The following is a 15,622-nucleotide window of genomic DNA, read 5'->3' on the forward strand; positions in this document are numbered from 1 at the left end:
TATCTTTTAACCATGCCGGTAGTTGTTTAGACTTCCTTCCACCTTTTCTAATGCATAGAGTACATATGGTCTGGACTTCCAATGCACATGCCTGATCTAACTCTTAACCCTTGCAATTGCTCCTTTTAGTTTTTTCCTAACCATTTTCCTCATTTTATCATAGTTAACTTTTTGAAAGTTAAATGCTGTCGCAGTAGATTTCTTTAGTGCCCTCCCTTCAGTTATTGTCAGATTTGATTATGTTGTGATCACTGTTGCCAAGTGGCTCCAATACTGTTACCTCTCGCATCTAAACCTGTGTTCCAGTACAACTAGGTCTAAAATAGTTTCCCTCTGTTTGATTCTTGTACCAGCTTCTCCATGAAACAGTCATTTATTTCATCTAGGAACTTTTCCTGTCTAGAATGTCCCGATCTGACATTCACCCAGTCAATACTGGGGTAATTGAAATCACCCATTATTACTTGCTACTGATTTTGCTAGCTTCTGTAATTTATTTTAGCATTTAATTGGCTGTTTGTTCATTCTGGCCAAGTGGATGGTAAAACACCCCCATTGCTATTTTTTTCCCCCTTTTACCTGGAATTTCAATCCATAAAGATTCAACATTTCATTTTGTTTCCTGCAGAATTTTGACCCTGTTTGACTCAATCCCTCTTTCACATATAGCTCCACCCCTCCACCAATTTGATCCATCCTATCATTTTGATATAATTTGTACTCTAGTATCACAGAGTCCCATTGATTTTGATTATCCTCATTCCACTGGGCCTCTGAGATGCCAATTATATCTACCTCTTCATCTAGTGCTATATACTCTAACTCTCCCATCTTATTTTTTAGACGTCTAGCATTTATATACAGATATTTTGAAATATGTATTTTGTTTGTATTAACAACCTACTTATCAAATAACAAGGGAAATTCGGAATCTTTCTGTTCTTTACTTAAAGACACCTGGTCCAGTTTGGCATTTATTGTAATCTCTCTACTCTAATTTCCCTGTTCTCTTAGTTTCCTTCAAAGATACATCATTCTGAACCATGTGCTTCTGAGCAACTGTTGACTTTCCCCCATCATCTAGTTTAAAAGCTGTGCTATCTCCTTTTTTAAAGTTATTGCCAGCAGCCTGGCTCCAGTCTGGTTACAGTGGAGCCAATCCTTCTGGAAAAGGCTCTCCTTCCACAAAATTATGCCCAGTTCCTAACAAACTGAAAACTGTCTTCCCTGCACCATCATCTCATCCATGCATTGAGACTCTGACTTCTGCCTACCTCTGGGGTCCTGCACCTGAAACAAGAACATTTCTGAGAAAGGTACCCTGGAGGTTCTGGATTTCAACTTTCTACCTAAACCCTAAATTTGGCTTCCAGAACCTCCCTCCTATACTTTTCTATGTCATTGGCACCAAATATACCAAGACGCTTTAAGAAAGGTGGAAGGGAGATCAAACGATTTCTAGCATGCCTAAAAAGGGAGGTGAAAGAGGCTATTTTAGCCAAAAGATCTTCATTCAAAAATTGGAAGAAGGATCCATCAGAAGAAAATAGGATAAAGTGTAAGCATTGGCAAGACAAGCTAAGAGAGAAAAAGAAAGTTGGCCGTAGAGGCAAAAAGCCTGCGAGGGAGTTGGTTGGACCGTTAGATGACCAATGGGTTAAAGGGGCACTTAGGGAAGATAAGGCCATCGCAGAAATTCTTTGATTCGTTATTTACTGAAGAGGATGTTGGGGAGATACCCATTCCAGAGAAGGTTTGCAAGAGTGATAATTCAGATGAATTGAACCAAATCACAGTGAACCTTGAAGATCTGGTAGGCCAGATTGACAAACTGAACAGTAGTAAATCACCTGGACCAGATAGTATACACCCCAGGGTTTGGAAAGAACTATAAAATGAAATTTCAGACCTATTTCAATTAATTTGTGACTTATCATTAAAATCATCCATTATACCTGAAGACTGGAAGATGGCCAATGTAACCTTGATATTTAAAAATGGCTCCGGGGTGATCCGGTTAACTATACTCCGGTAAGCCTGACTTCAGTGCTGGGAAAAATCATGGAACTGTTATAACCACAAAACATTTAGATAGACATGGTTTAATGAAACACAGCCCGCATGGATTTACCCAAGGGAAGTCTTGCCTCACAAATCTCCTACATTTTTTTGAAGGGGTGAATAAACGTAGACAAATGTGAATCGGTAGATATGGTGTATTTGGATTCTCAGAAGGCGTTTGACAAAGTCCCTCATGAGAGGCTTCTAAGAAAACTAAAAAGTTGTGGGATGGAAGGCGATGTCCATTTGTGGATTGCAAACTGGTTAAAAGACAGGAAACAGAGAGTAGAATTAAATGATCTGTTTTTACCGTGGAAAAAGGTAAACATTGGAGTGCCTCAGGGATCTATACTTGGACCAGTGCTTTTTTTTAAAATTTATATTTATTGAATTTTTCTTACAAGTAGAAAAAAAGGATTACAATGCAACTTACAACAGTAAGGAACTTATAAGACCATACCCATCCCTGCCCCCCCCCTCCAAACTTCCCTCCCTCTATCCCATTTGAGGTTTCTTTCTTCTTCAGAAATACAAAGTCAAGTAGAGTAAACCAAAGTGTCTAGAAGTATTGTTACTAGAATATTCTTAAGATGTCAGAGCCGGTGTGGCTTTGTCCAGGTGTCCATTAGAAAAGCTTTGACGATCTCCCTCCAGATTGGTCTGTTGGAACTTGGTCCAAGGATCTCTATAGGAGCCTGTACGAGGAGTAAGATAAGCCATAAGGGCTGCCCATGTTAACAAGGTCTGCCCCGATTTCTTTGGCATAGTTGGAGTGAGAATAGCATGTTCCATGGAACATAACCGTACCAGATTTTGGACCAGTGCTTTTTAATATATTTATAAATGATCTTGAAAGGGGTATGACAAGTGAGGTGATCAAATTTGCAGAAGATACAAAATTATGCTGAGTAGTTAAATCTCAAGTGGATTGTGATAAATTGCAAGAGGAATTTGCGACACTGGAAGATTGGGCTTCCAAATGGCAGATTAAATTTAATGTGGACAAGTGCAAGGTGATGCATATAGGGAAAAATAACCCTTGCTGTAGTTACACAATGTTAGGTTCTATCTTAGGAGTTACCACCCAGGAAAGAGATCTAGGTGACATAGTGGATAATACATTGAAATCATCGGCTCAGTATGCTGTGGTCGTCAAAAAAGCAAACAGGAATTGTTAGGAAGGGAATGACAAATAAAATGGTGGATGCCATAATGCCTCTGTATTGCTCCATGGTGAGACTGAACCTTGAATATTGTGTGCAGTTCTAGTCACTACATTTCAAAAAACAAATAGTTGCATTGGAGAAAGTGAAGAGAAGGGCAATCAAAATGATAAGGGGCATGGACCATCTCCCCTATGATGAAAGGCTAAAAAGTTAGGACTGTTCAGTTTGAAGAAGAGACAACTGAGGGGGAATATGATAGAGGTCTACAAAATCAATAAAGGACTTGAACAGGTTAATATAAATTGGTTATTTACTCACTCAGATATTAGAAGGACTAGGGGGAACTCCATGAAGTTAGCAAATAGCTCATTTAAAACAAATTGAAAGAAATTCTTTTTCACTCAGTGCATAGTTAAGCTTGGAATTCATTGCCAGAGGATGTGGTTATGGAAGTTAGTGTAACTGGGTTCAACAAAGTTTTGGATAATTTCCTAGAGGAAAAATCCATAAACTTCTATTAATTAATAAGCAATAGTAGCTTGAAATCTATTTAATGTTTGGGTGCTTGCCAGGTAGTTGTGACTTGGATTGGCCACTGCTGGAAACAAGATGCTGGGCTTGATGGACCCTTTGTCTAACCCAGTATGGCATATCTTATATTCTTATGTTCTTATGACAGCTGGCTCCTCCCCAGCACTATCTAAAATCCTATCTATGTGATGCGTGAGGTCCATCACCTTCGCACCAGGCAGGCAATTTACCAAGCGATCCTCATGTCCGCGAGCTACCCACTATCAATCTTCCTAATAATTGAATCATCAACTACAATTGACATCTTAATCTTTCCCTCCTGGGCACATGCCCCTGGAGATCTATCCTCGGTGAGAGAATACTACATTCCCTTGAGAGCAGGTCCTAGCTACAGGATTGCTTCCTGCTTCATCAATGTGATTCTGTCCTGCCAAGTGACCTTTCTCCTCCAAGGCAGCGCACGAACTGCCAGATTGAATGTGGGACGTCTTTCCTATGTCCCTGAAGGTCTCCTCTATATACCTCTCTGTCTCCCTTAGTTCCTCCAGTTTTGCCACTCTAGCCTCCAGAGATTAGATTCATTCCCTGAGGGCTAGGAGCTCTTTGCACCTAGTGCACACAGCATGCAACATTTTGTCAGCTCAGTGCAAAAGACTGGAAAGCCTCCCTTTGCTGCTGGACTACTTTCTTCATCTTAATTTAGTTGATTTGTATCAAGGTAAAATTTCTATGGGAGTAGGGATTTAAAGCTAATTTAAAGTACTTTTTGTCTATTGATTTATTTAATATTTGTCTGACAGTGACCCTCAAAACATTACAGTTAATCAAGATATTAATTGGACATTATTCTGACTGCTTGATCTTTTAACAGAGGTGCAAAATTCTGGATAAGTAAAAGAATGGCTCTGGCCTCCAACTGATTGTTGGACCATCTTGCCTCTTCCTAGACAATGTGCCCATCGGACTGGCATCCATCATCACTGTCACTCATCTGGTGGCTCAAGATCCATTCTTAACTCCAGGCTTTTTGCAATTTAAACACCACTGCAAACTTATCCTGAAGGTCTCCAGGACCGGTAGCCTTATGGAATAGTTCTGAGACTGGAGATTCCACCTTCATAGCAAAGCTTTTTGAAAGGGCCTCATGTGTGCTCTTGCCAAATCACCAGATTTAATGTTGCCACCATGGACCCAAGAAGCTATAGATAACACCATACAGTTGGATTCCTGATGTGTAACAACGCACGGATCTGTCGACCCATCCTCTGAATTCTTTGTTCCATCAGCTGAACTCAGCCCATCTGCATGTCATACAGAGCTCCAAGATACTTCAGAGTTTGAGACAGTTGTAAACTGCTCTTGAAGAAACTGACTATCCAATGCAATTCTTGCAAAAACAGAACCACCTTCTGGGTAGCCAATATACTTTCCTGGACTTAACTTTACTCTTATTCACCAGTCATTCAGAGAAGGGTGTACAAATATTCCTTCCTTGCACTGCTCTAAAGCCACAACCACCATCACTTTTCAAAAGGTCCTTGGTGCAATGGCTAGCCCAAAGGCAGGGTTTAGAACTGAAAATGCCACCCTAGCACCACAAAATGAAGGAAATGCTGATGATCCATCCTTACCAGAATGTGAAGGTAAGCTTTTGTAAAATCCAAGGAGGTCATGAATTCTCCCTTTTGCACCACCATAATCACAGACTTCAGTTTTTCCTTCCGAAATAAGTTACCTTCATAAATTTGTCGACCCGCTTCAGATCCAGAATGGGATAATAGGATCCCTCTTTCTTGGGAACTACAGAATATCAACCCCTGCTCCACTGGTCTTTTGGGACTTGTACTACTGCCTTTGTCTAGGAGTGTTCCTAGAGTCACTTCCTGGCAGAGTGACAGGAGGAAACTATAAAAACATCTGAAATGGGTCAGGAGAATTCCAGAGCATTATTGTCTCATATGATTTCTAAAACCCACTGATTGGATATAATTTGGGCCTATCTCCAATAGAATTATGTAGATATCCTCCTTTCTCTGGAACCAGAGATGAGGTCCTCAAATACTCATTGGGTGCCTCGAGAGGGTCTTTCATTATTTTCCTCTTTAATCCCATCCAAAGATTTGGATTGCCACCCAATGAGGTCATAAAAGTATTTGTATAAGTCTTTGGGGTTGGTACCTTCCCAAGCTAGCTTGAACAATGACTCTTCTTTTCAGGACCTGAATTCTTTGTCGAGTTGGGGGAAATTACTCCCAAGGCCCTGAGTGCTAAGGGTGGCCCATCGTGTCCTTTGTTATTGTCCCTGGGAAAGGGTAGTTGTATGTACCAGTGTGTTTTGGAGGTGCTAAATAAAGTCACCTGAGTCACTGTGTTAGTGTCCAGATAAACCTTTACTGTTACAAATGAGTGAAAAATGGCACAACACTGATCCACAGCACCACAGAATTTATTCTTTACAGTCTCTTCCTCAATATGTGCAGGAAGGTCTAATGCAGGAGCCAGAGAACTTCCACTCTTCAGGGCTTAGAAAAACAGAGTCCCAGGTGGGCAGGGCATCCTTTAGATGAGCACATCACCCCTTCCAACTGGCAGAGATACTCTGTTACTGTGTCTGCACAGAGAGATAAACTCTCTCTCTCTCTCTCCCCAGGGGCTTAGAAGCACCGGATGGGTGTCTTCACAGATGTTAGACTTGGCCTTTTACTCACAGTTAGTTGGTTTCAACATTTCTCTGTTTCTAATACAGTCCTTGTTCTTTTCTATTGTAATCCCTGATGGGAGGGTTCCCCTGAAGCAGGCCTCTCTGTGCTCCAGAAAGGAAGGGCGGGCAAAACTTCCTCCTGGATCTTGAAAACCAAATCTTTAACTAAATCTGAAGATAACACCGGCGTGTATCCTAACAGCAGGTCACTGGCACCTCCTTCCTTGTTGAAGATATGGAGGGCAGGTCTTCCCTAACCTGTCCAGGCCCAGACTTAGGGTTTCCTGTTCCCTGGGACAAGGAGCTGAACAGACTTCAGTAAGGTTCCTATCACTTAAAAGGTAAAGTCCAAAACATGTACCCAGAGGGGAAAATCTATACCAGCCAGTGAATGGACTGGAAAGGAAAGACCCCTCCCGATCCTAGTCAGGACCACTAAACAGGGCTTGCTTGGTTCCTCTGACTGGGCCTGCAAAAATAACAATAGATAAACTCCTAACTACCTCTGAACTCTTGGTCAACCTAAAAGGACTGCTTCCCAAGCTGTAGCAAGGGAGCAATTATATATCCTACCTAGGGGGTCAGTCATTCCAGTCCCCATAGAAAAGGGGCTGCATTTGAATGGAACCTCCCCATGAACCATCCTAAGCTAACTAGCTGACCTCTAGCACCTAGGATTTACTGGTAGTGTGACCATCGGGTCCGCTACAGCTCTTTTGCTTGAACTAAAGAATAGATTCTTGCCAAAGGTTTCTGGATCTCTGATTACTAGCATTTTTCCCCTGCTTAAATCTCCTGGAGCCCCGATACCTATTCTGGGCTGGAATAGAATGTGAGGAACCTCTTGATCTGTCCTCTGAAAGCCTTGGCTCTTTGAACTCACCCCATGCCTTTGTCATTTCTCTAGATCTTCTCTGATCAAGAGCTGTCCCTTTAAAAGGAATTTAATCAAGTTGGTCTTAGCTTTAGAGTTTGCCAATCAATTATGCAGCCAAAGCAGTGTTCTAGCTACCAAAATGGATGCTACACCCCTAGCAGATGTCCACACCAAATCAAAGCAGGTATCTGCCAAATATGATTCATCCATTGAATCTTCTTGGATATACTGTACCAGTCGCAAACCAGATTTTGCCACTGCACAGGTTCAAAGGCTTTAAAGGACATACTACCTTTCTAACCTGAAAGTCTTAAAGCACAGCACCTCTCTCCATGGGAAACATTCTTTTTAGTTATTAAACAGACCACTGCATCCACCTTTGGAAAGCAGAATTTGTCCCTTTCATGCTGGAACCAAGGGATACAATTTGGCCAGGGAGCATGCTCTTTTAAATTTTTCTTCAGGAGATACCCACTCCAGATCAATCACTGATTTATGAAGTGGGAAGGCCTTGGAAGGCTTACTAGTATGAACCATAATGTGATAATGGGATTATCTGTTGAGTTGGAAGACTAATCCTTCTTAACCTGCGCAATATTCAATGTACGCAGAGACTATGAAATTAAAGATGTGAACTCTTCCTTATGAAAGAGATGCAGCATAGCAGTATCATCTTCTCCTTTGGGGGGATATTCCCTTTCTTCCAGCTCTTCCGTACTAGCCCTCTGTGGAACTCTATTAAATTCATTAAGAGAATCCTCTGTGCCAGAAATGTTGCCTTCTGATAATTTTCTTTCTTAATCTGGTCTGCTTCCTGCCCTGCACTTCCTCCCCTCTGAACCACTTCCTGCCCTGGCCTCCTGCTAAATCCGAAAGAGGTGGTAAGGCTGAAGTGGGTTCAGGGACTTCCCCTGACCCATAGTAAATGTTTGCTGCAGACATTTAAAAAAAATTCTTTAAAAAACGAGGTCCAGATCTTGGAGGAAGCCTCTAACGAAGGAGGAGCAGAAACTGCTTTTTTAGAAGCTGCTGCTGAGAGGGGGTCTACTGCTGTCCCCATCTGTGAATGGACCGCAGGGCCGAGAGCAGGATGCCTCAACTCTACTTCACTGCCCCACGATTCGTGTTTCTATAACCGGCACTCCAAAAGAGAGAGACTCCCTGGCCAACTGCAATAGCATCCTCCCTCCCCACCTTCGGAGAGGGCTGTGGAACTGTTGCGGCAAATTTGAAGATTTTCCTGAGTGAACATTCCTTAAATTACAAGCAGTGCAGACCACAGTTTTCTCTCCGCACTCTGCAGTGGCCGCCATTACTCCCGTCATACTCCCAACTCTCAAAGGATACAATTGTGCTTAAACAGAACATTTCAGTGACTCATCTGAAGCCCCTTTGCTGCCAGAAAATCTCCAGTATGCCACTATTACTGACTCTCAGCCACTTGTTCTCTTTTTTTTTTAAACTTTATTTTTACTTTTCTCTCACAGAGCCGAAAGAAAAGTCTCACTTATAAAAGAGAAAAGTGTGTGTGTGTGTGTGTGTGGGGGGGGGGGGGGGGGGGGGGAAGAAATAGGAGCAGAATATCTGGGAATCTAAAACCCCTAACCAGGATCAAGAGCCCTGGAAGTCCTCTGGCCTAGATTCTGCTCAACTGAGGGATGAAGCTCAAGGCTTTCACCTCAGCTGCTGCCTCCTCTTTTTTTTTTTTATTTCCTATCAGAGAAATTTGCTCAGTTGAGGGAAGGAGAGGTGGTCTTTCACCTCAAGAGCTGCCTCCAAGGTTCCTATCTTTGTTTCCTACTCAGCCTACCAGGCCTCAGTCCACAGCATGGGATGCTTGCCTACCATCTGTAGAATACTGGAAGGCTGAGGTCAGCACGGACGCATATAAGGAGTGACATCACAAACCTGTTGATCTCTGTTTCCATCTGCCCCCAATTGTCTGGACTGGTTTGACTGGATAAAAAGGAATGGTCATTTATTAAGTCCTCACAAAATAGGGTGCAGAGTGAGCATACCACACTATTTAACATGAGCTAATTAATTCCTCATTTGCATATGATCCTTCATTTGCATGTGGCAAGCATATTCTGGCATGCTCATGCAAATGTTGTCCAGGACCCCTTTGATGTTCATGCTAAGGCTTTCCTACATACAGGCCGATTCAGTAAAAGTCGCGGGAGAGCCGGCGAGCGCCCGCTCTCCCGACGCGCGCACAGGCCACTCTCCTGTTCGTGCGATTCAGGAGGGAACAACATGCGCATCCCTAGAGCCTCCTTTTTGACAGAAGTGGCGGCTGTCAGCAGGTTTGACAGCCGATGCTCAATTTTACCGGCGTCGGTTCTCAAACTCACTGACAGCTAAGGTTCAGAAAACGGCGCCGGCAAAATTGAGCATCTGTCTTCCGACCTGCGGGCCGCGGGCAGATTTTTAATTTTTACTTTTTTTTTTACTTTTGAGGCCTCTGTCTTAATATCGCTATGATATTAAATCAGAGGGTGTACCGAAAAGCAGTTTTTACTGCTTTTCTGTACACTTTGCCGGTGCCAGCCGAAATTAACGCCAGCCTTTGGGCAAGCGTTACTTTCTGTATCGCGCGGGAATAACTAATAGGGCCATCAACATGCATTTACATGTTGCAGGCGCTATTAGTTTCGGGGGTTGGCCACGCGTTTTCGATGCGCTATTATTTACCCCTTACTGTATAAGGGGTAAAAATAGCACTGTACTGTATCGGCCTGATAGCTTGCTATTTTCAGTCCACTAGGACCTTAATATGCACACACAAAGTTTTTTGTATAGTCCCCTAAATCTTTGCTGTGTAAATCTACAAGTTTTCTAAGGAAAAATGATCCTTAAAAGTTACAAAAGCCCAATGCACAACATCTCTGTATTAATAAACTGTTAACATATTTTACATCACAAAAATCCAGCATTCAAAGCACAATTGAGCTTTGTTATACTGGAACACCATTGACATTCAAACAATTGGAAAAAATTAATAAGGAGGGATAAGTTCTTGGAGGAGAAGTCCATTAATGGCTATTAATCAATTATACTTAGGGAATAGCCACTGCTATTAATTGCATCAGTAGCATGGGTTATTCTTAGTGTTTGGGTAATTGCCAGGTTCTTGTGGCCTGGTTTTTGGCCTCTGTTGGAAACAGGATGCTGGGCTTGATGGACCCTTGGTCTGTCCCAGCATGGCAATTTCTTATGTTCTTATGACCTTTATAACACCCATTCTGGTGGAGATACTCACACCTTTCTGACGGGTCATGTATAATCATCGGTCCACTCTCTTTTTAAATTCAAATGTAAATGTTTTTGCTATTCAAATAAAAGAGCAGCACTTTCTTTAATGTGCATTGCTTATGGCCAGCTTCATAGAAAGCCGATATAGAACCCAACATAACATTATGTTTCGAGGCACAGCAGCTCTGCCTCAGGGGTTCACCGATGCCGCGAGTCTATGGTCTGGGCCTTTCCTTTTGTGGTGTACCTCTATGCATTCTGCAATTTAACTCTTATATTTTTGTATGATTAACATATTTTACATACCTGTGCACATTATTAAACGGTTTTATCAGATATAAAGAACAATAACTAGCAGGTGGGACTCTTGCTTTATCCATCATGGTACTTGTGAGCACAGTAATATAGAAAGAAAACTTGGAACAAAGGTAAATTGCTTTCTTATTGTTTGTGGAATTTGGCACAATAGTCTGTTTTCAGAGACTTTTTTTTTCAAATGAAACTAACACAGTAACAGAGGAACTATTTAATCCCTTCCACATAAGATTCTCATAGAGTAATTCAAAATTTGCAGATCGTATCAGTCATTCTGAACCGGACTCATGGAAAACCTAGCCCTATTTTGAGCCCGGAGTAAAAATATTCATGAATCAGGTGATTAATTGAATTTAAAGATAATTTTTTTAAACCCATTGCTACATTCTAGTTCTTAGAAGGAAACAGTTTTCCAGGTCTTTCTCCATGTGCCATCTTTTACTGTTAGCTCTGGAAAGGCTGTCAGACCTTGATTAATTAAGTTCATTTCTTAACGTTCTCCTTTCAAATACTGCCCTACAGCTCATTGCATTATTTTGCAGCTCCCCCATCTAGTCTGTGCTACTCCCTGTTCCTTTCAGCTGCCCCCCCCCCCCCCCCTAATTTTTCATGCTTGTTCTTCACCCCCATGTAGCAAGGAAATTGTGAGTCAGTTTCTGTAGCACTAGAATTGATTCTTTCCATTCAGTTCTTCTTAACCCTGGTTAGCATCTGTTCTAAATTTCAATATGCTATGCCAAAAGACTATGACCTGTTTTGGCTACAGTTAATGAACCAAGAAGGTCTCAACAGTGATGGATTCAGAATTTCATGCATTGGTTACAAATTTGTGACCTGTTTAAAAATAAATACATAAATAAATTAATGAATTAAAAAGACCAATGCACATACATCCTCTTAAATGTAAAGCTTGTGAATTAGGTACAATACAAGCACTAACAATCAGCAGGCAGTGTCCTATAGGTAATTAGGATTATAGTTTAGGAAACTCTTCTCTGTTAAAATTAAGCTTCTCTATAGTCATATCACATAGCTTATGTTCTATTTGATTTTGATGATAAGAAATAGTTAGCTTTGTATACCCCTGAGTAACTCTAATGGGTTGCTTAACCATCAGGTGACGCACTTGCAGGAAAAATTTGGGATAATCTTGTTTTGTGAATTTCTTCTTTTTTTGCATCCCAGCACTCACTCACTTTTCTTTAAGTCCCAGCTGGGGGTAAAAAGTCAACCATTTACCAGGAATATTTGCATACATGGTTACCCAGCTGTCAATTTGTATATTTTCCAATGTCAGGAAGATTTTTAGATTGATTTGAGAAATAAGCAATGGGGGAAAATGAGAAAATGGAGTAAGTTAAGGTAAGGCACTACTCTGGCCAGTCATACCCTATAGACCTAACATACCCCTCCTTCATCTACCCCCAAGCCTCCTCCTTGCAGATCTCCCAAAGAAATTGATGCATACCAGAATTAAGAATGACTGGAAGGCCCTGTGCTTGGAGAATTTCATGGTCACAACTTTTATTATACTCAACCATTTTTAATCGGTAAATTCTAATCCTGTGAATGAGAAAATTAGTTTTTATTTTTATTGCTTCTGCTGTCAAAAGTGGGAAGTATCATCCTGTCCATCGGACAACCTAGAGGGTCCTAAACCTCTGTGATTTTGATCCTAAAATTTTGGGTTATCACAGGTAAAGGAGACCCTGTTCAAGCAGAGGAAGCCAGGCATGGCCAGACCCCCTTCTTTCCAATTCCAACCTTTGTCAATACACTTGCCTTGGTTGAGCAGAGCAGATCCAAACCAGTAAGCCAGGAATGGCCAGACCTAACCTCCTGCACCACTTCCCCCCATCGTCTATCAGCTCCATATAAAATTCTGCGTGTTCATGTCAGCAATGCTTGGAGGGTCCACCCCCAGCTACAGGAGAATAGGGATAGGCTGCTTATGCTCTCCCGTCATCAAGAGTGAATTTGAACTGTTGCGCCGGCTGGCCGCCACGTTCCGCAGCCAGCCCTACTCACCCCCCTCTAAGGCCGTGTACCTCGCCCCGCAGACGCGGCACAAGGAGGCCGCCGCTGCCGCTCTCCTCCGCAGCAATCCGACGCCAACGCACCTTCCCCCACTAGATCCCTTAGGCACGCGTGCGGCTCGCCCTGATCTTTAAAGGGGCCGCAGCGGGAAACTCACCCATGGCCCCATCTGATGACATCAGCAGAAGGCCCTATTTAAGAGCAGCTCAGCCCTCCCAGAATCGCCTCAGCAACGGCTCAGTTCCGCGTGGGTAGTGTGTTGCTCCTGCTTCAGTTCCTGACCCGGCTCCACTTCAGTTCCTGCTTCAACTCCGCTTCAGTTCCTGTTCCAGCTCTCGCTTCAGTTTTTGATCCAGCTCCCCTTCTGCTCCTCGGACTGCTCCTCTGGCTTGACTTCAACTTGCCTCCTGGATTCTCCTGCCTGCTCCTGACCTGACTTCGGCTTGTCTCCTGGATTCCTCTGCTCGCTGCCTGCCCTGACTCTGGCCCACCTGACTCTGCTTTCCTCCAACATTCACCTGGAACCTTCGCAAGGAGACCCACGCCTAAGTCCAGCCGGCCCCGGCACCCAAGGGCTCAACCCGCGGGGAACGAGGGCTGGTAGTGGTGAAGGTCCGGTAGGGTCTCCGCATTATTCCATCCCGCCTGCCAACAGCAGGGACCTACAGTGGGCTCCACCCCCTCTAGGTAGTATCAACCCCGCCTTGGCCAAGGGTCCACATCACAAGAGAACTCAATTTTATCGAAAGACTATGAATGAGAAATAAAACCAAACCATCCTTTACAGCATAAACTTGGATAGATTCCCTAAATTCAGAAAGCCATGATATGAGCAAGACCCTGCATATATGACCTCCTCCCCCCCCCTTAACCGCATCCAGCCTTTCCCATCATTCTCTTGTTCTTATTGTGCTCATAAGGGCACCATCTGCCCCACTGTCCCGACATCATAATAGGGGCAGGACTGGATGGGTAAGCCAGTTTGTAGTGGCTGTGAAACAAGCAGAAATAAACGCCTGCTCGGCATTTTCTAAATGCTCATCACAGACCACCCTGCCCCTGCTCACCACTACAGTGATTTGTTGCATTTTGGCCTGGGGGTCAGAGAACAGGTTTACATTTTGCCATGTCAGGAGAGGGCACTGGACCATGCAATGGTGTGTGGCCTCGGCCACCTGAATCACAGCAGCTTGGACCCTATTTTTCCTGTATCTCTGCCGAGTCTTCCTGTTTTTCAGTGCTAATGTCTGGTATATACCAGGGCCAGTCATATGTGTGTGTTATTAATGAAAATACAGTTGTATATAAGCCTATAAAAGGTTGCTGTATTATTGACTTCTCATCCTGCCAGCTTGAAAAATACCTGTTTTATTCCTCCTTAAACAGCCTGTGCCAATTATGCATGATGACCTTTGAACTCCGGGAGGCCTTTATTTATGACACTGAAGTCTATCCCTGGGCAGCACCATTGTCCTGACTTATACAAGATGTTGGGGAACTTCGTGATCATGCATCTATCTGCACCAAATGTGTTTAGCATGGGGGTCAATTTCATATTCAGTTAGGTGGGTAGTAAATCAAAATAAATAAAATGCAGCAAAGATATGACTACTGTATTTCTTGTGCAGTTTTGCCAAGCTGGATTAGTGCTGCTAATAACTTTAGAGTTACAGGTCACATGCTTTCTAAAACCTAAATGCCCTTGTCCAAGGTTGCTGCTGCACTGCTTTTGTGCTGTTAACTGATGTTGCACCTTTAAGGTAAAATAGAATGCTTCTCTCACTGCTCCATCTAGTGGATTGAATTGAATTCTGTCACTATGATGTGTTTGATGTTATTGTACGTGTTTTGCTGTACACCGCTAGGGAAAACTCTGTCTAAGGATTGGGGAGGCAGTTAATAAAGAACTTATTAAATAAATAACATTATGGATATGCTGATTTTATAACATCTGCACGCCGGCATGCACATTTTATAAAATCCAGGGGCCGTGCGCACATGCATGCCGGATTTTATAATCCACGTGCGCATGTGCAGACGGCGCGCGCAAGGGGGGGGGAGACTTCCCCAATTTTCGCGCGGCAACGCATTCCAGCCTTCCCCAGTTCCCACCCAGTCCGCCCCAATTAAGGAGTGTACATAACCTCCCTTTCCCTTTCCCTTCCCCTCTCCTCCCTCTCCTCCCCACCCCCTAAACCCTTTCTCTTACCTTTGATTTTTTTTTTTTGTTGCTCACTGCTTCGTTGGAGCAGAAGCAACTTGCGTGCGCCGGCAGTCCCTTCCCCGGCATAGCGGCAAATGGCCGCTGTACTGGCCACCTCCAGCCCCGCCCCTTTCCTTCAGCCCGGCACTTCTGCGCGTAGCTCTCATTACGCGCATGGCTGGGCCCTTTGAGAATGTGCGCAGCGCGTGCGAGGCCCGGTCGCACGCATAACCCCCGTTTTTTTATGCACGTGGCCGATTAAAACTTTACCCGTATGTTTATAAGATTAATCGCAATGGAGATTCTGAGATGTTCACACTTCCCCGGGCCCTCTTAAACCATAAGAACATTAGAGTTAACATAATCTATTTTTGCTTAGATTCTGTATTTTCCAGGCGGGTATGTGTTAACCTGGCCTATATTTTATCCCACCTCTCTTTAAATTAAAACAATATACCCCTATCTGAAATTAAGGC

This window comes from Rhinatrema bivittatum, chromosome 4 (genome assembly GCF_901001135.1).
Source record: "Rhinatrema bivittatum chromosome 4, aRhiBiv1.1, whole genome shotgun sequence".
NCBI lineage: Eukaryota > Metazoa > Chordata > Amphibia > Gymnophiona > Rhinatrematidae > Rhinatrema > Rhinatrema bivittatum.